The 25,709-nt window shown below is 45.4% G+C and overlaps 1 protein-coding gene and 1 long non-coding RNA gene across 5 annotated transcripts in view; one reads left to right on the plus strand and one right to left on the minus strand.

Moving 5' to 3' along the window:
• LOC134346640 (uncharacterized) lies at positions 1–24,423 on the plus strand. The gene is made up of 4 exons (XR_010017974.1): positions 1–138; positions 237–281; positions 17,112–17,266; positions 23,925–24,423. It is a non-coding gene; the product is annotated as an uncharacterized LOC134346640 (long non-coding RNA).
• The window catches only part of LOC134346638 (discoidin domain-containing receptor 2-like), a 146,443-nt gene that overhangs the window by 93,573 nt on the left and 27,161 nt on the right, over positions 1–25,709 (minus strand). The window lies entirely within an intron of this gene.

Below are 25,709 nucleotides of genomic sequence, written 5' to 3' on the forward strand. Positions count from 1 at the left end.
GGCATTTACAGGAAAATAAAGAAATACAATGGAGTTTATGAAAAACTATACATAACCAAAGACAGACAAACAACCACTGTGTAAAAGAATACGAAGTTTGAAGCGTCTTTGAGTTTGTGGATTCAGTTCAGTGTTAGGGTGAGTGACCTTATTGATGCTGGTTCAGAAGCAAGGATAATACTATTTTATTAGACTTTGTTCTAACTGTGCTCTTTCTTGTCTGATTTATGTTGAAGTGATGCTTTTCCCGTGGATGCTGTGTGTCTGTGATGCTGCTGCAAGTAAGTTTATCATTGCCCCTGTGCACACGTGTGACATGGCGACAAACTTGACTTTGACTTGCGGGGTTGGTGGGGCTGCAGGGCCTGTTTTTGTGCTGTATCCCTCTGTGAGAGGCCCTGTGGACTGAGGAGGGAGAGGGTCCATCTCACAATCTAAACGCCTGCCAGTTCCGCTGGGCACCTCCTGCCCCATCTGCCCTTCTGTGGAAGATTCTGCAGTTCAAGCAGTGGCTGCTGCACAAGAGTGAGAGCAGATTGGAACCCACCCTGAGGGACTTCTGAGGGGGCAATAAGCAAAGATACAAAGGATGACACGACCATTAGAGCAGGTAAAATGACAATGTGGTCAAGTTAAGCTAAATTTGTTATCAAAGTACTTACTGTACAGTATGTGTTAGCATGTACTATATGGAGATTCATGTTATTAATGCATTTATAGAACATAGAAATCTGCAGTACATTACAGGCCCTTCAGCCTGCAATGTTGTGTCGACCATGTAACCTACTCTAGAAACTGCCTAGCATTACCCTACTGCATAGCCCACTATTTTGCTAAGCTCCATGTACCTATCTAAGAGTCTGTTAAAAGACCCCATTGTATCTGCCACTACCACCTTTGCTGGCAGTGCATTCCACGCACTCACCACTCTCCGTGTGAAAAACTTCCCTCTGACATCCACCTTGCACCTATGTCCAAGCTTATGAAAAACTACACATAAAAAAAGACAGACAAACAACCATGGTGTAAAAGAATACAAAGTTTGCCCCCTCGTATTAGCCATTTCAGCCCCGGGATAAAGCTATCTGGCTATCCACACGATCAATGCCTCACATCATCTTATACACCTCTATCAGGACAATAAAGCAACACATTAGAATTTATGAAAAAATATACGTAAAGGAGACTGACAAATGCACAATGTGCAAAAGAAGACAAATTTGTGCAAATAAAAAAATTACTGAAAACACATCTTTAAGAGCAAGGCTGCAGGTTGTGGTAGCACACACACAAAATGCTGGAGGAACTCAGCAGGCCAGGCAGCATCTATGGAAAAGAAAATAGTTGTCGTTTCGGGCCAAGGCCCTTCATTCAGACTAGATAATAAAAGAAGAGGAGTCAGAGTTAGAAGGTCCAGGGGAGGGCAGGAAGAAACACAAGGTGAAATTGGGAGGGAGTGGAGGGAGTGGAGGGGTGAAGTAAAGAGCTGATAAGTTGATTGGTGATAGAGATGCAGGGCTGGAGAAGGGTTAGTCTAGTAGGAGAGCACTAATGTTATGGAAGAAAGAAAAGGAGAAGGAACACCAGAGGGAGTTGATTTGCAGGTAAGGAGATAAGGTGAAAGAGGGAAATGGGGAGTGGGGAATGGTGAAGCGGGGACGTTAGCAGAAGTTCAGAAAAATTGATGTTCATGCCATCATGTTGGAGGCTAACGAGACGGAATATAAGATGTTGCTCCTCCAACCTGAGTGTGGCCTCCTCATGAAATTGGGGAGGCCATGTACTGACATGTCAGAATGGGAATGGGAAGTGGAATTAAAATTAATGGACACAGGCAAATCCCGCTTTCTCTGGTGGACGGAGCATAGGTGCTTGGCGAAGAGGTCTCCCAATCTACGTTGGGTCTCACCGATATAAAAGAGACCACACCAGGAGCACTGGACACAGTCAATGACCCCAGCAGACTCACAGGTGAAATGTTGCCCCAACTGGAAGGACTGTTTGGGGCCCTGAATGCTAATGAGGGAGGAGGTGTAGGGGCAGATGCAGCACTTGTTCCGTTTGCAAGGATGAGTGCCAGAAGGGAGATCAATGGGGAGGGAATAGACAAGGGAGACGCGTAGGGAGCAATCGCTGCAGAAAGCAGAAAGTGGGGCGGGGGGGAGGGAAAGATGTGTTTGGTGGTGGGATCCTGTTGGAGATGGTGAAAGTTACAGTGAATTATGTGCTGGACGCAGAGACTGGTGGGGTGGTAGGTGATGACAAGAGGAACCCCATCCCAGGTGGAATGGCAGGAGGATGAGGTGAGGGCAGACATGGGGGAAATGGAAGAGATACAGTTGAGGGCTGGGTTGATGGTGGAGGAAGGGAAGCCCCTTTCTTTGAAGAAGGAGGACACCTCCTTCATTCTGGAATCAAACACCTCCTCCTGAGAGCAGATGCAGTGGAGGCGGAGGATCTGGGAGAAAGGGATGGCATTTTTGCAAGTAACAGGGTTGGAGGAAGTATAGTCCAGGTAGCTGCGAGAGTCAGTGGATTTGAAAATGGACATCAGTAGATAAGCTGTCTCCAAAGATGAAGACAGAGAGATGGAGAAATGGGAGGGAGGTGTTGGAAATGGACCTGGTAAACTTGAGGGTAGGGTGGAAGTTTGAGGCATAGTATGAAGTTGACGAACTCCACATGGGTGCCGGAAGCATCACCAATGCAGTCATCGATGTAGTGTAGAAAGAGTTAGGGAGTGACACCAGCGTAGGCCTCACCCCATTTTCCCACCACCCTACCAGAGATAGGGTTCCTCTTGTTCTCTCCTACCATCCCACCAGCCTCCGCATCCTGCACATAATTCTCCATAACTTCTGCCATCTCCCACAGGATCCCACCACATAGCACATCTTTCCCTCACCCCCACTTTCTGCTTTCTACACTGATCGCTCCCTACCTGTCTCCCTTGTCCATTTGTCCCTCCTCACTGATCTCCCTCCTGGCACTTATCCTTGCAAACGGAACAAGTGCTACACCTGCCCCTACACCTCCTCCCTCACTACCATTCAGGGCCCTAAACAGTCCTTCCAGGTGAGGTAACACTTCGCCTGTGAGTCTGCTGGGGTCATCTAGTGTATCTGGTGCTCCTGTATATCGGTGAGACCCGACGTAGATTGAGAGACTGCTTTGCCGAGCATCTATTCTCCATCCTCCAGAACAAGTGGGATCCCCCAGTGGCCACCCATTTTAATTCCACTTCCCATTCCCATTCCAACATGTCAGTCCATGACCTCCTCTGTTGTCACGATGAGGCCACACTGAGGTTGGAGGAGCAACACTTTATATTCCATCTGGGTAGCCTCCAACCTGATGGCACAAACATCAATTTCTTGAACTTCTGGTAATGATCCCCCCCCCCCACCTCAAATCCTTCACCATCCCCACTCCCCTTTTCCCTCTCTTACTTTATCTCCTTACCTGTCTATCGTCTCCCTCTGGTGCTCCTTCCCACTTTCTTTCTTCCATGGCCTTTTGTGCTCTCCTATTGGATTCCCCTTCTCCATTTCTCTTTTACCAATCAACTTCACCCTTCCACCATCCCACCCTCACCACCATCCCCCCCCCCCCCCGAAATTTCACGTGAGGTCAATTTCTGGAATTCCAAACAATTCCTTCTGATCCTCCTGGTCAAAGTCAAAGTTGAATTTATTGTTATATTCACAAATGCATGTGTGCACAAGTGCAATGGAAAACTTACTTGCACCGGCATCGTAGGCAAAATGCGTCACATAAGCAGCATTCACAAGAAGAGCATAAATTAAACATCAATTATACACCATTTTCTTACAAGAAAGAACACAATTAGAACTTTGAAAAGTCAAATCTACTGCAAAAATGCTTAGAAGTGTTCATAGTGTTGCTATGCTGAGGCAGTGATTAGGGTTGTACAGGTTGGTTCAAGTCATGCCGAAGGGTTTTGGCCCGAAAAGTCGACTGTACTTTTTTCCCATAGATGATGCCTGACCTGCCGAGTTCCTCCAGCATTTTGTGTGTGTTGCTTTGATTTGCAGCATCTGCAGATTCTCTCTTGTAGGTTCAAGAACTGAATGGCTGAAGGGTAGTAGCTGGTCGTGAACCTGTTGGTGTGGGACTTCAGTCTTCTGTGCTTCCTGCCTGATGGTAGCTGGGAGAAGGTGGCACAACTGTATGCACACACACACACACACACACACACACACACACACACCACACACACACACACACACACACATACACACCACACACACACACACGCACACACAGTGTTTGATCTGTAACCTTGCAGGAAAAGTATGTTTATTCCCTGAAGAACAGGTGTAGACTTGCATTTAACTGCCTTACAAAATCAGTATTCACTTTGACAGCCCCATCCTCTTACTTAAAAACAACATACCTGGAGCATGTTAAATCACAACACACATCCTGTCCAATTCCCCTACAAGCTCCAAGGAAGGCTCTTTTGAATAGCCTAATAGTTCACATCCAATGTTGTCTTTAAACTGGTATTCTTGAGTACTTGAATAGCTGTGAATGAGTGATTTTGGACATGTTAGGGCAGCTTATCTGGCATTAAAGATAATGCAATCCAAGCTTTCCAGCTGAGGGAGAGATGTTGAGAGAGTTAATCCCCAGCAAGTCAGTCACCACGTCTTTGGAATCAGGCAGGGGAGCGGAACAGAAATGATTACATCAAGAAAACTCTAAACTCAGGAGCTGGGAGAGGAGTTCACCCCTCAGGACTGCTCTGCCGTCCAATAAATTCAGGGCTCAGCTAAATTTTGCACCTTGTTCACCGTTCATTCCTGTTGGGCTGATGCCCAACACATCTCATCCTCTAGGACAGAGAACTCCAAAGGTTCACATCAGTCTGAGAAGCAACTTCTCCTCATTTCTGAGCAGGCAGCCCCCAAAGAAAAAGTAGTACGCTACTTGGCTCCTGCTTCACCATCAAGCTCCACACGCGACCTATAGAGAGTAGCTTTATTTAAGAAACATAACAAATAGGAGCAGGAGCAGGCCATTCGGCCCATCGAGCCTGCCCCGCCATTCAATAAGGTCATGGCTGATCTGTCTGTAAATTCAGCTCCATCTACCTGCCTTTTCCCCATAACCCTTAATTCCCCTACTATGTAAAAATCTATCTAACTGTATCTTAAATATATTCAGTGAAGAAGTCTCAACTGCTTCCCTGGGCAGAGAATTCCACAGATTCACCACTCTCTAGGAAAAACAGTTCCTCCTCATCTCTGTCCTAAATCTTCTCCCCATTTCTTGAGGCAATATACCCTAGTTCTAGTCTCACCTATCAATGGAAACAACTTTTCTACTACTATCTTATCTATCCCTTTCAAAATGTTGTATGTTTCTATAAGATCCCCTCTCATTCTTCTGAATTCCACAGAGTATAGTCCCAGGCGACTCAATCTCTCCTCACAGGTTAACCCCTTCATTTCTGGAATCAACCTGGTAAACCTTCTCTGCACCGCCTCCATTTGTCACATGCACATTGAAACTTTGAAACATACAGTGAAATGCGTAGTTTGTATCAATGACCAACACAGCCCAGGATGTGTGAGGGCAGCCTTCAGGTGTCTGGTGCCAATGTAGCATGCACAGAACTCCATAACATTCACATTTGGAATGTGGGAGGAAACCAGAGCATTTGGTCATGCAGAGAATGTAAAAACTCCCTGCAAACAGCAGCTCAAATTGAACTGTGATCTGTGATTGTAGGCACTGTAAAGCATTTCTATAACTCCTCCGTTGCCATGTCTGCCTTGCATCACTCCGTGTCAGAAAGGGTGCAGGACTTTGACCCAAAACATTGACAATTACTTTCCTCCCGCAGATGCTGCCTGACCCACTGAATTCTTCCAGCAGATTGCTTGTTGTTTCAGATTCCAGCATCTGCAGTCTCTAGCTGATAGCTGATGTTTTACTGGCTTCCTGGACATTCTAACCTTTGATGTCAGAATGCCTGTTCATCCTGTTACCCTGCCACTTCCCCCATATTAGATAGATTAGATTAACATTATTTGTCATATGTACTTGGAGCATTGAAACATTCAGTGACATTTGCCTCTGTGACCAACACAGAGCACAGACGGGGCTGCCCGCAATTATGTCGCTATGCCTCCAGTGCAAAACAAAGCGTGCTCCCAACTCACTGCCCTTAAATGTAGGTCATTGGAATGTTGGCAGAAACCAGAGCACCCGGAGGAAACCCACGTGGATATGGGGAGAATGTACAAACTCCTTGCAGGCAGTGGTGAGAATTGAACTCCAACTTGCTGATTGCAGGCACAGTATTAGTGTTATGCTTACTGCTATGCTACCATGCTGCCCCAGTATAGACTCCTCCACCTAGGGATCATGTTTGAAAGTAGACAAACACAAGGACCTGGGAGGCCCAATCTAAGTGGAAGGTGTGGCAGGCACACAAAAGCAGTTTTGTGTGTGGCAGTACTTCCTTATGAGCCTTCCCTCAGTGAAACTCCACACCCACCGTTCTTGCTGCCAGGCAGAGCCCACAACACACCTCATCACCAGCCACACACTCTTTATGTTGAGTAACACTTCCACTTTGTGTTAAGTGTGCCCGTTCGACAGTAAAACTTTGATAATTCCGAGCAAGAAGGCTGTGAGTGAATGGCTGATTTTCGGAGCCAAGGCAGTTTTTACCACTCGGGGTAAAAGAGAGGCAAGACTGCGCAGGCGCGTGACATCAGCCAGTAGAGTGCGAAAGGTTTAAAAAGAAGACTGCCATATCCAGCGGGCAGCGTTCAGAGCAGGCAGTGGAGTGAGAGGCAGCAGAGTGATAGGGCTTTGGCTAAATGGGCTTAGGCAGTAACGGGACAAGGCGAGGTAGGTTTACCGGTGTTATTTGTGGAAAGGAGAAAGTATGTGCATGAGGCCAGTTTTCTGTGCTTGGTGTCAGATGTGGGAGGTCCTGGAGTCTCCCAGCCTCCCAGACGGCTATATCTGCACTCGGTGCGTCGAGCTGCAGCTCATAAGGGACCAAGTTAGGGAACTGGAGATGTAGCTCGATGACCTTCGTCTGGTCAGGGAGAGCGAGGAGGTGATCGAAAGGAGTTATAGGCACGTGGTCACACCAGGGCCACAGGAGACAGACAAGTAGGCCACAGTCAGGAGGGGGAAGGGGAAGAGTCAGGTACTAAAGAGTACCCCTGTGGCTGTATCCCTTGACAATAAGTACTCCTGTTTGAGGGATGGCCTACCTGGGGCAAGTGACAGTGGCCGTGCCTCTGGCAAAGAGTCTGGCCCTGTGGCTCAGAAGGGTAGGGAAAGGAAGAAGAAGGCAGTAGTGATAGGGAACTCTATAGTTAGGGGGTCAGACAGGTGATTCTGTAGATACAAGAAAGAAACTCAGATGGTAGTTTGCCTCCCAGGTGCCACGGTCCAGGATGTTTCAGATCATGTCCAAGATATCCTGCAGTGGGAGAGAGAACAGCCAGAGGTCATGGTACATATTAGTACCAATAACTTAGGTAGGAAAAGGGAGTTAGGCAGGGAGTTAGGCAGGAAGTTAAGAAGCAGGACTGCAAAGGTAGTAATCTTGCGATTACTGCCTGTGCCACGTGACAGTGAGTATAGGAATGCGATGAGGTGGAGGATAAATGCATGGCTGAGGGATATTGGAGCAGGGGGCAGGGATTCAGGTTTCTGGATCATTGAGACCTCTTTTGGGGCAGGTGTGACCTGTACAAAAAGGATGGGTTGCACTTGAATCCCAGGGAGACTAATATCCTGGTGGGGAGATTTGCTAAGGCTACTGGGGAGTGTTTAAACTAGAATTGTTGGGGGGTGGGAACCGAACCAAAGAGACTGGGGAAGAGGAGATTGGCTCACAAATAGAGAAAGCTTGTAGACAGTGCGAGAGGGAGGATAGGCAGGTGATAGAGAAGGGACGCTCTCAGACCAAAGGTTTGAGATGTGTCTATTTTAACGCAAGGAGTGTTGTGAACAAAGCGGATGAGCTCAGAGCATGGATCAGTACTTGGAGCTATGATGTGATGGCCATTACAGAGACTTGGATGGCACAGAAACAGGAATGGTTACTTCAAGTGCTAGGTTTTAGATGTATCAGAAAGGACAGGGAGGGAGGCAAAAGAGGTGGGGGCATGGCACTGTTGATCAGAGATAGTGTCATGGCTGCAGAAAAAGTGGGCACCATGGAGGGATTGTCTGCAGAGTCTCTGTGGGTGGAGGTTAGGAAAAGGAAGGGGTCAATAACTTTACTGGGTGTTTTATATAAGCCGCCCAATAGTAACAGGGATATCAAGGAGCAGATAGGGAGACAGATCCTGGAAAGGTGTAATAATAACAGAGTTGTCGTGATGGGAGATTTTAATTTGCCAAATATCAATTGGCATCTCCCTAGAGCAAGGGGTTTAGATGGGGTGGAGTTTGTTAGGTGTGTTCAAGAAGGTTTCTTGACACAATATGTAGATAAGCCTACAAGAGGAGAGGCTGTACTTGATTTGGCATTGGGAAATGAACCTGGTCAGGTGTCAGATCTCTCGGGGGAGAGCATTTTGGAGATAGTGATCATAATTTTCTCTCCTTTACAATAGCATTGGAGAGAGATAGGAACAGACAAGTTAGAAAAGTGTTTAACTGGAGCAAGGGGAATTATTAGGCTATCAGGCAGGAAATTGGAAGATTAAATTGGAAACAGATGTTCTCAGGGAAAAGTATGGAAGGAATGTGGCAAATGTTCAGGGGATATTTGTGTGAAGTTCTGCATAGGTACGTTCCAATGAGACAGGGAAATTATGGTAGGGTTCAGGAACTGTGGTGTACAAAGGCTGTAATAAATCTAGTCAAGAAGAAAAGAAAAGCTTACAAAAGGTTCAGAGAGCTAGGTAATGTTAGAGATCTAGAAGATTATAAAGCTAATAGGAAGGAGCTTAAGAAGGAAATCAGGAGAGCCAGAAGGGGCCATGAGAAGGCTTTGGTGGGCAGGATTAAGGAAAACCCCAAGGCATTCTACACGTATGTGAAGAGCAAGAGGATAAGATGTGAAAGAATAGGACCTATCAAGTGTGACAGTGGGAAAGTATATAGGGAACTGGAGGAAATAGCAGAGGTACTTAATGAATACTTTACTTCAGTATTCACTATGGAAAAGGATATTTGTGAATGTAGTGATGACATTTAGCAGACTGAAAAGTTTAAGCATGTAGATATTAAGAAAGAGGATGTGCTGGAGCTTTTGAAAAGCATCAGGTTGGATAATTCACCGGCACCGGATGAGATGTACACCAGGCTACTGTGGGAGGCGAGGGATGGGATCGCTGAGCCTCTGGTGATGACCTTTGCATCAACAATGGAGACGGGGAGGTTCCGGAGGATTGGAGGGTTGCAGATGTTGTTCCTTTATTAAAGAAAGGGATTAGAGATAGCCCAGGAAATTATAGACTAGTGAGTCTTACTTCAGTGGTTGGAAAGTTGATGGAGAAGATCTTGAGAAGCAGGATTTATGAATATTTGGAGAGGTATAATCTGATTAGGAGTAGTCAGCATGGCTTTGCAAGGGCAGGCCGTGCCTTACAAGCCTGATTGAGGATGTGACTACACACATTGATGAAGGAAGAGCAGTAGATGTAGTGTACATGGATTTCAGCAAGGCATTTGATAAGGTACCCCATGCAGGGTTTATTGAGAAATAAGGAGGTATGGGATCCAAGGGGACATTGCTTTGTGGATCCAGAACTGGCTTGCCCACAGAAGGCAAAGAGTGGTTGTAGATGGGTCATATTCTGTATGGAGGTCGGTCACCAGTGGAGTGCCTCAGGGATCTGTCCTGGGACCCTTACTCTTCGTGATCTTTATAAATGACCTGGATGAGGAAGTGAAGGGATGGGTTAGTAAATTTGCTGATGACACGAAGGTTGGAGGTGTTGTGGACAGTGTGGAGGGCTGTCAGAAGATACAGCAGGACATTGATAGGATGCAAAACTGGGCTCAGAAGTGGCAGATAGAGTTCAAACCAAATAAGTGTGAAGTGGTTCATTTTAGTAGGTCATATATGATGGCAAAATATAGTATTAAAGGTAAGACTCTTGGCAGTGTGGAGGATCAGAGGGATCTTGGGGTCCAAGTACATAGGACGCTCAAAGCAGGTTGACTCTGTGGTTAAGAAGGCATACGGTGTATTGGCCTTCATCAATGATGGAATTGAATTTAGGAGTCAAGAAGTAATGTTGCAGCTATATAGGACCCTGGTCAGACCCCACTTAGAGTACTGTGCTCAGTTCTGGTCACCTCACTACAGGAAGGATGTGGAAGCCATAGAAAGCGTGCAGAGGAGATTTACAAGGATGTTGCCTGGATTTGGGAAACATGCCTTATGAAAACAGGTTGAGGGAACATGGCTTTTTCTCCTTGGAGCGAAGGAAGATGAGAGGTGACCTGATAGAGGTGTATAAGATGATGAGAGGCATTGATTGTGTGGATAGTCAGAGGCTTTTCCCCAGGGCTGAAATGGTTGCCACAAGAGGACACAGGTTTAAGGTGCTGGGGAGTAGGTACAGAGGAGATGTCAGGGGTAAGTTTTTTACTCAGAGAGTGGTGAGTGCATGGGATGGGCTGCCGGTGGATACGATAGGGTCTTTTAAGAGACTTTTGTATAGGTACATGGGGCTTTGAAAAATAGAGGGCTATAAGTAAGCCTAGTAATTTCTAAGGTAGGACATGTTCGGCACAACTTTGTGGGCTGAAGGGCCTGTATTGTGCTGTAGGTTTTCTACGTTTCTATGTTTCTAATTCTCCATCTGTCAGTCTGGAAAATCCCAGTGGTTTGGCATCGGGTTCACCAGTTGATGTTTCATGCATGTCTCAAAAATCCAGCAGGACCGCAGTTCCTCTATTGCCCGAGAACACACAAAGCACCAATTTCCACCCTCCTTTGAAAAATCACTGGGTCCAAAATTCCCACCCTCCCCTGAAAATCACCAGGTCCTGAGTTCCCACCCTTCCTCAAAATCTCACCTTCTTCTGACAAGCATGAGGTCCAAAGTTCCCAACTTCTCCAAAACTCATTGGGTCCAAAGATCCCACATTCATGTGACACTCACCAGAGCCTCAGTTCCCACTGTCCCCTGAAATTCATTGGGTCCTCCGTTCCCTTCTTCCTCTGAAACTCACCGGGTGCCCAGTTTCCGCACTTGAAGCTTACACTGAAGCATTTATTACAGTACTTTGTAACATCTAAAAAAAATGATGTGGGCAAAAGATGCCATTAAGCTGGAAAGAGTGCAGCGGAGATTTATAAGGATGTTGCCAGGTCTCTAGGGACTGAGTTATGGAAAGAAGTTGAGCAGGTTGGGACTTTATTCATTGAAGTGTAGGAAAATGCTTGGTGATCTTATGGAGGTAAATAGAATCACAAGAGCGTAGCATCAATGCACATAGGGTTGGGGAATCAAGAACCAGAGGGCATAGGTTTAAGGTGAGAGATTCAGCAGATCAGGAAGCTAATCAAAGTTCAAAGTACGTTTATTATCAAAGTAAATTTATGTCACCATATACAACCCCGAGATTCGTTTTCTTGAGGGCATACTCAATAAATCCATCATAGAATAATAACCATGAGAGAATCAATGAAAGACCACTCCAGCATTGGCGTTCAACCAGCGTTCAAACACAAAAAGAAAGTAACAATAATTGTTAGTGTTGAAATTGCAGGGGCCCTGGCGGATATAGTTAGAATGTCAGTATCTATGGGTGAGGTGCTGGAGGAGTGGAGGATAGCTCATGTTGCTCCGTGGTTTAAAAAAGGCTGTTAAAGAAATCCAGGAAATTATAAACCGGTAAGTTTGACATTGGTAGTAGGTAAATTATTGGAAGGATTACTAAGAGATAGGGTTTACAAGTATTTGGATAGACAGGGACTTCTTAGGGAGAGTCAACATAGCTTTGTGCGTGGTAGGTCATGTTTAACCAATCTATTAGAGTTGTTCGAGGAGGTTACCAGGAAAGTGGATGAAGGGAAGGCCGTGAATGTTGTCTACATGGACTTCAGTAAGGCCTTTGACAAGGTCCCTCATGGGAGGCTAGTTAGGAAGATTCAGTCATTAGGTATACATGGAGAGGTGGTAAATTGGATTAGACATTGGCTCAATGGAAGAAGCCAGAAAGTGGTAGTGGAGGATTGCTTCTCTGAGTGGAGGCCTGTGACTAGTGGTGTGCCACAGGGATCAGTGCTGGGTCCAATGTTATTTGTCATCTATATTAATAATCTGGATGATAATGTGCTAAATTGGGTCAGCAAATTTGATGATGATACAAAGAGTGGAGGTGTAGTGGACAGTGAAGAAGGTTTTCAAAGCTTGCAGAGGGATTTGGACCAGCTGGAAAAATGGGCTGAAAAATGGCAGATGCAGTTTAATACAGACAAGTGTGAGGCATTGCACTTTGGAAGGACAAACCAAGGTAGAACATACAAGGTAAATGGTAGGGCACTGAGGAGTGTAGTAGAACAGAGGGATCTGGGAAAACAGATACAAAATTCCCTAAATAAAAGTGGCGTCACAGGTAGATAGGGTCGTATCTTTTGGTACACTGGCCTTTATAAATCAAAGTATTGAGTGTAAGAGTTGGAATGTTATGGTGAGGTTGTATAAGGCATTGGTGAGGCCGAATTTGGAGTATCGTATGCAGTTTTGGTCACCAGATTACGGGAAGGATATTAATAAGGTTGAAAGAGTGCAGAGAAGGTTTACAAGGATGTTGCCGGGACTTGAGAAACTCAGTTACAGGGAAAGGTTGAATAGGTTAGGACTTTATTCCCTTGAGCATAGAAGAATGAGGGGAGATTTGATAGAGGTATATAAAATTATGACGGGTGTAGATAGGGCTAGGGGAGAAAAAAAACCAGAGGATGTGGGTTAAGGGTGAAGGGGGAAAAGTTTAAAGGGAACATGGCAGGGGGGCTTCTTCACACAGAGAGTGGTGGGAGTATGGAATGAGCTGCCAGACGAGGTGGTAAATGCGGGTTCTTTTTTAACATTTAAGAATACATTGGACAGATACATAGATGGGAGGTGTATGGAGGGATATGGTCCAGGTGCAGGTCAGTGGGACCAGGCAGAAAAATGGTTCAGCACAGTCAAGAAGGGCCAAAAGGCCTGTTTCTGTGCTGTCATGTTCTATGGTTCTATGGTTAATAATGAATAAATAAGCAGTAAATGTCGAGAAAATGAGATGAAAAATCCTTGAAAGTGAACCCATAGGTTGTGATGACAGATCAATGATGGGGCAAGTGAAGTTGAGTCGTGTTATGACCTTTAGTTCGAGAGCCTGATGGTAGAAGGGTAATAACTATTCCTGAACTTGGTGCTGTGAGTCCAGAGGCTCCTGTACTTCCTTCCTGATGGCAGCATAAAGTGCAATAACAGGATGTTGAGAAAGTGCAGACAATAAGGTGCAAGACAGATTGTAAGATCAATAATCCATCTTATTGTTCTAATGGAATGTTCAATAGTCTTACAACAGTGAGGTAGAAGCTGTACTTCGGCCTGCTGGCACGTACTTCCAGGCTTTTATATCTTCTGTCCGGTGAGAGGAAGCAGGAGAGAGAATATCTTGGGTGAGAGGGGTCTGTGATTATGTTGGTCGCTTTACTGAGGCAGTGAAAAGTGTAGACTGATATTATAGAGGTGTATAAAATCACAGGGATGTATAATACCATAAGACATAGGAGCAGAATTAGGCCATTCGGCCCATTGGGTCTTCTCTGCCTGTTCACCATGGCTGATCTATTATCCCTTTCAACCCTGTTCTCCTGCCTTCTCCCTGTAATCTGTGACACTCTGACTAATCAAGAACCTGTCAATCTCTGCTTTAAATATACCCAATGACTTGCCATCCACAGCCATCAGTGGCAATGAATTCCATGGATTCACTAAAGAAATTTCTCCTCATTTGTTCTAAATGGATGTCCTTCAAATCTGAGGCTGTGGCCCTGGTCCAAGACTCCCCCCCTTTCGGGAGTATCCTCCCCACATCCACCCTAACCAGGCCTTTCAATATTTGACAGGTTTCAGTGAGATACCGCCCCCCCCCGACCATTTTTCTAAGCTCCAGCAAATACAGGCTCACAGCCATCAAACACTCTTCATATATTAACCCTTTCTTTCCTGAGATCATTCACGTGAACCTCCTCGGGACCCTTTCCAATGCCAGCATACCCTTTCTTAGATAAGGACCCAGAACTGCTCACAATATTTCAAGATTGGTCTGACCGATGCCAAATAAAATCTCAACATTACATCCTTGATTTTGTATTGTAGTTCTCTCGAAATGAATGCTAACATTGCATTTGTCATCCTTACCGGCGACTCAAACTACAAGTTATTCTTTAGGGAATCTGGAATGAGGACCCCTAAGTCCCTTGCACTGGGGACTTCATAATCTTTCCTAGTTATAAAATAATCTATGCTTTTTTCCTTCAATCAAAGTGCATGACCATACACTTCCCTACACTATATTCCACGTGCCACTTCTTTATCCATTCTCCTTATCGATCTAAGTCCTTCAGCAGGCTCTCTGCTTCCTCAACACTACCTGCCCCTCCATCTATCTTTGTATTGTCCACAAATTTAACCACAAAGCCATCAATTCCTTCATCTAGATCATTGATATATAACATGAAAAGAAGTGGTCCCAATACAGACTCCTGCAGAACACCATTAGTTTCTGGCAACCATATAAAGGCCCCTTTATTCCCACTCTTTGTCTCCTGCCAGTCAGTTAACCTTCTATGCATGCTGATATCTTTTCAATAATACCACATGGGCTCTTAGCTTGTTAAGCAGCCTCATGTGTGGCACCTTGTCAAAGGCCTATAAATAGGGCGAATGCCCATAGTCTTTTCCCAAGAACAAGAGGACACAGGCTTAAGGCGAAATAATCTGTGGCACCTTGAGGAAATGGTTAATTATAGAGATTGGGATTTACCCTGGTACATCTGGCTGCAGGAGAACCTAGAGAGAGGTCAATATACAGAACAAGGTGCCAGAGGAAGTTGGTGAAGCAGGAACATTTAAAAGACAATCACAGAAATAGGAACAGTTTAGAGGGATAAGGCCACATGTGGGCAAATAGGACTGTCTTTGAATGGAATCTTGGTTGGCATGGACCAGTGTTGGTAAGGATCTTGTTTCCCTGCTGTTTGAGTCTATGGTGCTCGGTGAACTAATTTTCTTCATTAATTTCACAGGATCTAAGACTGATTACTGGGCCACAGTAAAATTGAAATGACAGCACATTTTAGTGTGGTACTGGAAACTTACTTTTCCTGCATTTGTGTCCCTGGGCTGGGCTTGAACCACTAACCTTCTGATTTGGAAGCAAGAGCAATATGGATGCACCACAGCTGACCACATGATGTGGATGATAGAAACCAATCAGAGACCATCCTGTTTCAAAGTCTCTGCACTGACTAAGCTTTGGTCCTACAAGGGGTGATTGATAAGTTAGTGGCCTAAGGTAGAAGGAGTCAATCTTAGAAAACCTAGCACATTTATTTTTCAACGTAGTTCCCTCCTACATTTGCACACTTAGTCCAGCGGTCGTGGAGCATACGGATCCCTTCTTTGTAGAAGTCGGCGTCTTGGACCTCTAGAAAGTGGTCCACAGCAGGGATGATTGATAAGTTTGTGGCCTAAGGTAGAGGGAGATGAGTTATTAACTTCAAACTTTCTGCCCAATCACTCAAAGAACTGAACTGCATGTCCATGTAACGAGAGCTGTATAACTCATCTCCTTCTACCTTAGGCCACAAACTTATCAATCATCCCTGCTGTGGACCACGTTCTGGAAATCCAAGATGTCGACTTCTACAAAGAAGGGATCCGTATGCTCCACGACCGCTGGACTAAGTGTGTAAATGTTAGAGGGGACTACGTTGAAAAATAAATGTGCTAGGTACCTTAGGCCACAAACTTATCAATCACCCCTCGTATAATATCACATATTGCAAGGAGATAGGACATTAGAGGGGAAACTCCCATTCAGAAAGGAAGGTATTAATGGGAGGATACGCGACACCTTGATGCGATGGGATCTGCCATGGCACTTCTGGGCAAAGCATACACCCATCTCCTACTGCACTGCTACCGAATCTTCCCCTCTCTGGCTCTCCAGATGTAAGAAGCTCTCACTCTGTGCCGTAGATCCGGAAGGAACAGCTCCAGCTTTCTTCCAAGAAAAGGAGGGCTTGGATTTATTCACGCAAGCCAGGAGCTGGCACAGTGAGCAGCTGCCTCACAGCTCTGGAGACCCAGGTTTGATCCCGACCTCTGGTGCTGTGTATGTGTGGAGTTTGGGTGTTGTCCTTGTAGCTGTGTTGATTTCCCCGGGTGCTCCCAAGCGAAGCACTGTTAGGTCAAAGAGCTGCTGTAAATCACTCGACTGAGTGAAGGTTCAAAGTTCAAAGTAATTCATTTATTTATTTGGCGATATGCACAAAGTGGGCCTTTCCAGTCCTATGAGCCATGCCGCCCCAGCAAACCCCTGACAAACCCGATTAACCCTGACCTCATCACAGGACAATTTACAAAGACCAATTAACCCAGCCAGTACGTCTTTGGACTGTGGGAGGAAACCGGAGCATGACGTACAGAGGCTCCTAACAGAGTGGCGCCAGAATTGAACTCTGAACTCTGGAACGCCTCGAGCTGTAATAGTGTCACCCTCACCGCTCTGCTGTGTGGCGCGTGGCCAAGTGGTTAGGGCGCTGGACTAGCCATCTGAAGGTCGTGGGTTGGAGCCTCAGCTGAGGCAGCGTGTGTGTCCTTGAGCAAGGCGCTTAACCATACAATGCTCCAGTCTACCCAGCTGAGAATGGGTACCGGCAAAAATGCTGGGGGTTAACCTCACGATAGACTGGCGTCCTGTCCGGGGGGGGGGGGAGTCTTGCACTCTCAGTTGCTTCACGCCACGGAAACCAGCATAAGCACCGGCCTGATGGGCCACAAGGCTCGTGACAGGCTTTAATCTAATCACCGCTATGCCACCCATAAATATCATCTTATGCTACTTTGAGATTCATTTTCTTGCAGGCATTCGCAGTGGAATAGAGAAGTACTGTGGAATGAATGAAAACCTACACACAAAGACTGACAAACAATCAATGTGCAAAAGAAGATAAACTGTTCAAATAAGCGAATAAACAAACAAACAATACTGAGAACAGGAGTTGTAGAGTCCCTTGAAGGTGAGTCCATAGGTTGTGGAAAGGTTGTCCATGGGTGGGAGCAAAAGAATTATTGTGGAAAAGAATGATGGAGGGGCATGTGAGGGAGAGCAAACGGCATGGGGCTGATGGCTGAGAGACAGAATAGATGCAATGGACTGAGGTCCAGAAGTCTGGAAATCATAGCTCAATGGCCAAAGCCTGGAGGCCTGCCCTGGAGTTGGAGGACTGTTATTGTGTGTGTGTGGAAAGAGGAAAGAAGCTTGTTTTTGCTGTTGTTGGACCATAAGACACAGGAGCAGAATTAGGCCATTCGGCCCATATGGTCTGCTCCACCATTCCATCACGGCTGATTGTGGATCCCACTCACTGGACACCTGCCTTCTTGCCACGTCCTTTAATGCCCTGACCAATCAGGAAACTATCAACCTCCACTTTAAATATACCCACAGTCTTGGCCCTGCATCACAGTCTGCGGCAGAGCATTCCACAGATTCACTACTCTATGCCTAACAAAAATCCCCCTTACCTCTGTTCTAAAATGTCACCCCTCAATTTTGAGGCTGCGCCCTTTAGTTCTGGATAGCCCCACCAGAGGAAACACATCCTGCCCACATCCTCTTTATCTATTCCTTTCAAAATGTGGTCGGTTTCAATGAGATCCCCCCCAGATTCATCTAAATTCCAGTGAGTACCGGCCCAAACCTGCCAAATGCTCTTCATATGTTAACCCCTTCATTTCCAGAATCATCCTCGTGAACATCCTCTGGACACTCTCCAATAACAACACATCCTTTCTGAGATATGGGGCCCAAAACTGTTGACAATACTCCAAGTGCAGCCTGACTAGTGTCTTATAAAGGCTCAGCATTATCTCCTTGCTTTTATATTTAATCCCCCTTGAAATAGATGCCAACATTGCATTTGCCTTCTTTACCACAGACTCAACCTGTAAGTTAACCTTCTGGAAGTCTTGCGCGAGGTCTAAGTCGCTTTGAACCTCTGATGTTTGAACCTTCTCCCCACTTAGAAAATAGTCTACACTGTTGTTCCTTTTATCAAAATACATTATCATACATTTCCCAACACTGTATTCCATTTGCCACCTTTTTGCCCAATCTTCCAATTTGTCTAAGACCTGTTGCAATCGCATTGCTTCCTCAGCACTACCTACCGCTCCACCTATCTTCGTATCATCCGCAAACTTTGCCACAAAACCATCAATTCCATTATCTAAATCACTGACAAACAACATGAAAAGTACTTAACCCCTGAGGATCACCACTAGTCACTGGCCAGAAAAGGCTACTTTTATTCCCACTCACTGCCTCCTGCCTGTCAATTATTCCTGTATCCATGCCAGTATCTTTCATGTAATGCCACAAGATTTTATCTTGTTAAGCAGCCTCACGAGTGGCACCTTATCAAAAGCCTTCTGAAAATCCAAGTAAATGCATCCATTGTCTCTCCTTTGTCCACCCTGTTTGTTGCTTCCTTGAAGAACTCTAACAGAGTTGACAGGCAAGATTTCCCTTCACAGAAACCATGCTGAAATATCCTCAATAATAGACTCCAACACTCTCCCAACTACTGAGGTTAGCTAAATGACCTATAATTTCCTTTCTTTTGCCTTTCTCTCTGCTTAAAGAGTGGAGTGACATTTGCAATCATCCGGTCCTCTAAGAGCATGCCAGAATCAAGTGATTCTTGAAAGATCATGACCAATGCATCCTTTATCTCTTCAGCAACCTCTCTCAGGACACTAGGATGTAGTCCATCTGGTCCAGGTGACTTATCCACCTTAAGACCTTTTAGTTTGCCTTGCACCATTTTCTTTGTAATAGCAATGGCACTCACTCCTACTCCCTGACACTCACGGACCTCTGTCACACTGCTAGTGTCTTCCACAGTGAAGACAGATGCAAAGTACCTATTAAGTTCATCAGCCATTCTATGTCCCCCATTACTACCTCACCAGCATCATTTTCCAGTGGTTCAACATCAACTCTCACCTCCCTTTTACTCTTCATATGACTGAAAAAAAAACTTATGGTATCCTGCTTTATATTATTTGCTAGTTTGCCTCCTATTTCATCTATTCCCTTCTTAGAGCTTTTTTAGTTGTCTTTTGTTTGATTTTAAAAGCTTCCCAATCACCCAACTTCCCACTCACTTTTACTATCTTATATGTCCTTTCCTTGGTTTTTATGCAGTCCTTAACTTCCCTCATCAGCCACGGTTGCCTGCCCCTGCCATTTGAGAACATCTTATTCTGTGGGACATATTTATCCTGTGCCCCTGTGAACTACTCCCTGAAACTTCAGCCATCTCTGCTCTGCTGACATCCCGTCAATATCCTCCTTCAATCCACCTGGGAAAGCTTCGCTCTCATGTCGCCGTAATTTCCTTTGTTCCATTGTGATACTCATGCATGTGACATGCTTCTCCCCTCTCAAATTGCATTGCCCCATTACAATTGTAGCATTACCCTTATTAGAAAGACATAGAAAAACTTAGAAAACCTACAGCACAATACAGGCCCTTCGGCCCACAAAGTTATGCCAAATATGTCCCTACCTTAGAAATTACTAGGGTTACCCATAGCCCTCTATTTTTCTAAGCTCCAAGTACCTATCCAAAAGTCTCTTAAAAGAGCTTGTCGTATCCGCCTCCACCACCATTGCCGGCAGCCCATTCCACACACTCTCTGGGTGAAAAAACTTACCCTTGACATCTCTTCTGTACTACTTTCAAGCACCTTAAACTTGTGCCCTCTTGTGGCAGCCATTTCAGCCCTGGGAAAAAGCCTCTGACTATCCACGCGATCAATGTCTCTCATCATCTTATACACCTCTATCAGATCACCCCTCATCTTCCGTTGCTCCAAGGAGAAAAGGCCGAGTTCACTCAACCTGTTTTCATAAGGCATGCTCCCCAATCCAAGCAACATCCTTGTAAATCTCCTCTGCACCCTTTCTATGGTTTCCACATCCTTCCTGTAGTGAGGCGACCAGAACTGAGCACAGTACTCCAAGTAGGGTCTGACCAGGGTCCTATATAGCCGCAACATTACCTCTCGGCTCCTTAATTCAATTCCATGATTGATGAAGGCCAATACACCGTACGCCTTCTTAACCACAGAGTCAACCTGCGCAGCTGCTTTGAGCATCCTATGGACTTGGACCCCAAGATCCCCCTGATCCTCCACACTGCCAAGAGTCTTACCATTAATACTATATTCTGCCATCATATTTGACCTACCAAAATGAACAACCTCACACTTATCTGGGTTGAACTCCATCTGCCACTTCTCAGCCCAGTTTTGCTGTTTTATCAATGTCCCGCTGTAACCTCTGACAGCCCTCCACGCTATTCACAACAGCCCCAACCTTTGTGTCATCAGCAAGCTTACTATCTCATCTCTCCACTTCCTCATCTAGGTCATTTATAAAAATCATGAAGAGTAAGGGTCCCAGAACAGATCCCTGAGGCACAGCGCTGGTCACCGACCTCCATGCAGAATATGACCCGTCTACAACCACTCTTTGCCTTCTGTGGGCAAGCAAGTTCTGGATTCATGAAGCAATGTCCCCTTGGATCCCATGCCTCCTAACTTTCTCAATAAGCCCTGCATGGGGTACCTTATCAAGTGCCTTTTCCATCTCCCTTTGCAATCTCACATCATGTTTTGCCTGCTATTTGGTGGAATATATCTGAATCCATAATAGTTTTTTTTACACTTGCAGTTTCTTAACTCTACCCACAAAGATTCTTTGACCCGATGTCTCCTCTTTCTAAAGTTATAATTCTATTTCTTACCAACAGAGCCACACCACCGCCTATGCCTACCTGCCTATCCTTTTGATACAAAGCATATCCTTTGTTGTTCAGCTCCCAAGCATGTCCTTCTTTCAGCCACAACTAAATGATGCCCACAATGTCATACTGACCAATCTCTAATTGTGTCACAAGTTCATCCACCTTATTCCAAATGCTAAGTGCCCATCAGTCCTGCATTCTTTGCTCTTTTGAATTTTGCCTCTGTGGTACAATATTGGATCCAAATGCAACCTGTCCCTTCTGTACAGGACACATCCTAGTCCATCACAGAAAGCAGCCTCCCTTCCATGGAATCTGTCTACACTTCCCGCTGCCTTGACAAAACAGTCAATGTAATCAAGGACCCCACACATCCTGGGCATTCTCTCTTCTATCCCATCCCATTGGGCAGAAGCTACAAAAGTTTTAAGGCACCACCAGGCTCCAAAACATCTTCTATCCCGCTGTTATCCGACTCTTGTTGACACCTCTCTTATGCTCTGAACACAAGATGGAGGAAATCAGCAGGTCAGACAGCATCAATGGAAAAGAATACTTGGGCAATGTTTTGGGCTGAGACCCTTCATCAGGACTGGAAAGGAAGGGGAAAGAATTCCTATGCTAATAGATGAACTCTTGGTCTCCTAATCTACCTCATCATGGCTCGTGCACTATATTTGTCTACCCGCACTGCATTTTCTAAAAGCAATACTATAATCTATATTCTTTAGACAGATAGAGCATAGAACGGTATTGCAGAAGAACAAGCCCTTCAGCCCACAGTGTTGTGCTGTCCAACCTACAGCCCTTTCAAAACCCTCCTTCTTATCTGCCCCCACCACCATTTCTGGTAGTGCATTACAGGCAATCATCCCTCTGTATAAAAAAAGCCTCTGTATAAATATGCTTTGAACTTTCCCTATACATCTGATCACCCAAAGTGCAGATTAAGGGCAGATTAAACTCCATACGCCATTTCTCTGCCCAGGTCTGCAATTGATTTATATCCCACTGTATCCTTTGGCAATCTTCTGTACCATCCACAACACAACCAATCTTCATATCATCTACAAACTTGCTAACACACTCATCCAGTTCATCCAAGTCAAATATACATATATATCACAAATAGGAGGTCCCAGTATGGATCCCAGCAGAATAGTACTGGTCACGGACTATCAATCAGAAGATCCAGTGACGACTACCCTCTGTTTTCTATTGGCAAGCCAGTTCTGAATCCAAGTCGTCAAGTCACTGTGGATCCCATGCATCTTCTGAATAAGCCCACCATGAAGCACCTTGTCTATGTTGTGGGCAGAATCTCAGATGGTGATGAGGCATATAAGAGTGAGATAGATTGGCAGGTAGAGTGGTGTTGCAACAATAACCTCGCACTCAATGTCCCTGGAATTTAGAAGGCTGAGAGGGGATCTTACTGAAAGATATAAAGTTATTAAGGGATTGGACACACTGGAGGCAGGAAGCATGTTCCCGCTGACGGGTGAGTCCAGAACTAGAGGCCACAGTTTAAGAATAAGGGGTAGGCCATTTAGAACAGAGTTGAGGAGAAACTTTTTCACCCAGAGAGTGGTGGATATGTGGAATGCTCTGCCCCAGAAGGCTGTGGAGGCCAAGTCTCTGGATGCTTTCAAGAAAGAGATGGATAGAGCTCTTAAAGTTAGTGGAATCAAAGGATATGGGGATAAGGCAAGTACTGGATACTGATTGTGGATGATCAGCCATGATCACAGTGAATGGCAGTGCTGGCTCGAAGGGCCAAATGGCCTGCTCCTGCACCTACTGTCTATTGTTGACTTCAGGAAGGAGTGGTTGGGAAGACACACATCAGTCCTCATCGAGGGGTCAGCAGTGGAAGGTGTGAGCTTAAAGTTCATGGGCAAGAACATCTCAGAGTATTTATTCTGGGCCCGCCATATTGATGCAGTAATGAAGAAGGCATGGCTATATTTCATTAGGAATTTGAGGAGATTTGGTATGTCAGAGATTCTAGTAAATCTCTAGAGATATACTACGGTTTGCATTCTGACTGGCTGCATCACTGTCTGGTATGGAGGCTCCAGTGCACAGGATTAAAAAGAAATTCACAGGGATGTCAACTCAGCCATCTCCATCATGGGCATTAGCCTCACTATCAATGAAGGATGTCTTCACAAGGGGGTGCCTCAGGAAGGCAGCAGCCGTCATTAAGGACCCTCACCATCCAGGAAATGATGTCTTCTCATTACCACGTCAGGGAGGAGGTACAGGAGCCTGAAGACCCACACTCAATGATTTAGTAACAAATTCTTTGTCTCTTTCATGAGACTTCTGAATGGCCCATGGACCCATGAACACCACGTCACTATTTAGTTCTCATTTTGCACTATTTATTTATTTTTAATATTCAGAGATTGAAAGATTCAGAGTATGTTTATTATCAAAGTATGCGTACGGAATACAGCTCTGAACTTCATCCTCCTGCAGGCAGCCACAAAACAAAGAAATATCGTGGAACCCGTTCATGAAGATCTCAAACACCCAGTGCACTGAAAAAAGAACAAATTGTGCAAATGGCAACACATAGAATATGAAACAGCAAACCAAGAGTCTAGTGGTATTCCGTTTAGTTCAGTTCAGAGCCTCGCTGCTAGCCAATGCAGAGTGCAGGGCCATTGTTCACCGAGGTACCCCAGTTCACATTGATCACCCCAATCAAACCGCACAAATACAGCAAAAAGAGAGTAACCAAAATACAGAAACTTATGCAAAATGAACCTCTAAGTCCCCCAAAACAAGTCCACAGAACGCTGATCAATCATGGCAATGTTGATCCCAAGACTCCTGCACTTTCTTCTGACAGCAGCTGGCTGCGAGAGGGAGAGGAAGACTGGTCAAACACAGACAGATGGTGCCGAACACCCACCCATCCTTCGCTCTCGTCCTCACTGACTTCAACCTTGCTCGACGCCTCAATCAGAGAGAAGCAATGGAGTCCATCATGGGCTCTCACCCTGTCTCCAGGCTACCAGGACACACTCTCTGCTCCAAATATATATATTTCTTAATGTAACTTATAGTAAATATTTAGGTACTGTATTGCATTGTACGGCTGCTGCAAAGCAACAGATTTTATGACATATTTCAGTGATTATAAACCTGATTCTGAGCATTACTAAAATTGAATTGACTTTATTTCTTACATCCTTCACATACATGAGGAGTAAAAATCTTTATGTTATGTCTCCGTCTAAATGTGCAATGTGCAATCATAGTTATTTATAATAAATAGAACAGTCAATGTAACACAGAATACACTCAAATCAGCTGAGTTCATCAGTCTGATGGCCTGGTGGAAGAAGCTGTCCCGGAGCCTGTTGGTCCTGGTTTTTATGCTGCGGTACCGTTTCCCGGATGGTAGCAGCTGGAATAGATTGTGATTGAGGTGACTCGAGTCCCCAATGATCCTATGGGCCCTTTTTACACACCTGCCTTTGTAAATGTCCTGAATCATGGGAAGTTCACAACTACAGATGCGCTGGGCTATCCGCACCGCTCTCTGCAGAGCCCTGCGATTAAGGGAGGCACAGTCCCATCCAAAATCTGTGTCAACAACATCCATGTTATTTTTACTACCCCGATGTGCCTATGCATGGCATGATGTGTCTGGATGGCAAGGAAACAAAAGTTTTTCACTGTTTCTCAGTACATGTGACAATGATAACCGATACCAATGCAATGATGGGATATCCCAAATATCATTGTTGAACTGCCCCAGAACTGCACTGTGTGGAGTTCCCATCTTCTTTCACATGCAGATGCCGCCTGACCTGTTGGTCTAACACTCACTGTTCAACCACTGTAAACAGATTAAGGACAAATGGATGTGTGACTTGACGGAGTGGGTGCAGGGACAGTGTCTCTCCTGGCTGGGGTATCTAGCACAGAATATCTTCACCAAGAGGGCCGGTCACTTTGTACATTCAGACACAGAGCGCAGTAGATGTTTCATTAAAAAGGATCTGAGACTTGGGGTTAATGAGTAGATCAGCACTGGGGGACGGGAGAGGCAACATTGAATAGTGAAGTGGGGTGGGGAGGGGATGGTTGCTGAATGCTCCCCCTCCCCCTCACCTGTTCCTTCCCCTTCCTACTTGGCTCACTCTCACCCTTCTCTCCATCTACCTATTCATGGTGTACCAGCATTCAACAAGCTTCACTCCTGCACCACCCTGACCCCAGCTCCCTCCCTCCTTTCCCACAGCCACTCCAATGCCTGTCCTCAAAGCACTTCTCCTGTCCCTTTCTGAGCATCCATACCGGACCCCAGCACTTTGGAAATCTCTCTCAATGTCCAGTACCATTGGGAATACTTTCCCTACTAAACTAGGTCATATGCTTTTAAACATTCCCCCACCCCTCGAATCCACTTCCCTCTGAAACACAAACTCCCTTGAAAACGCCGTAGCGTCTGAGACAGCTCTTCAGTCTGAACCCTTTTAACCACCTGAATCGATACAGAAAGGAATCCACAGTAGTCCCTCTGCAATCTAAACTAGGCTGGCTTCCTGCCATACTTGGGTGTTGCTAGGAGACGGCATTGACTGGGGTTTGGGTTGGATTTACTTAACAGCTATTCACCCACCAT

The sequence above is a fragment of the Mobula hypostoma genome, chromosome 5 (genome assembly GCF_963921235.1).
Source record: "Mobula hypostoma chromosome 5, sMobHyp1.1, whole genome shotgun sequence".
Lineage (NCBI taxonomy): Eukaryota > Metazoa > Chordata > Chondrichthyes > Myliobatiformes > Myliobatidae > Mobula > Mobula hypostoma.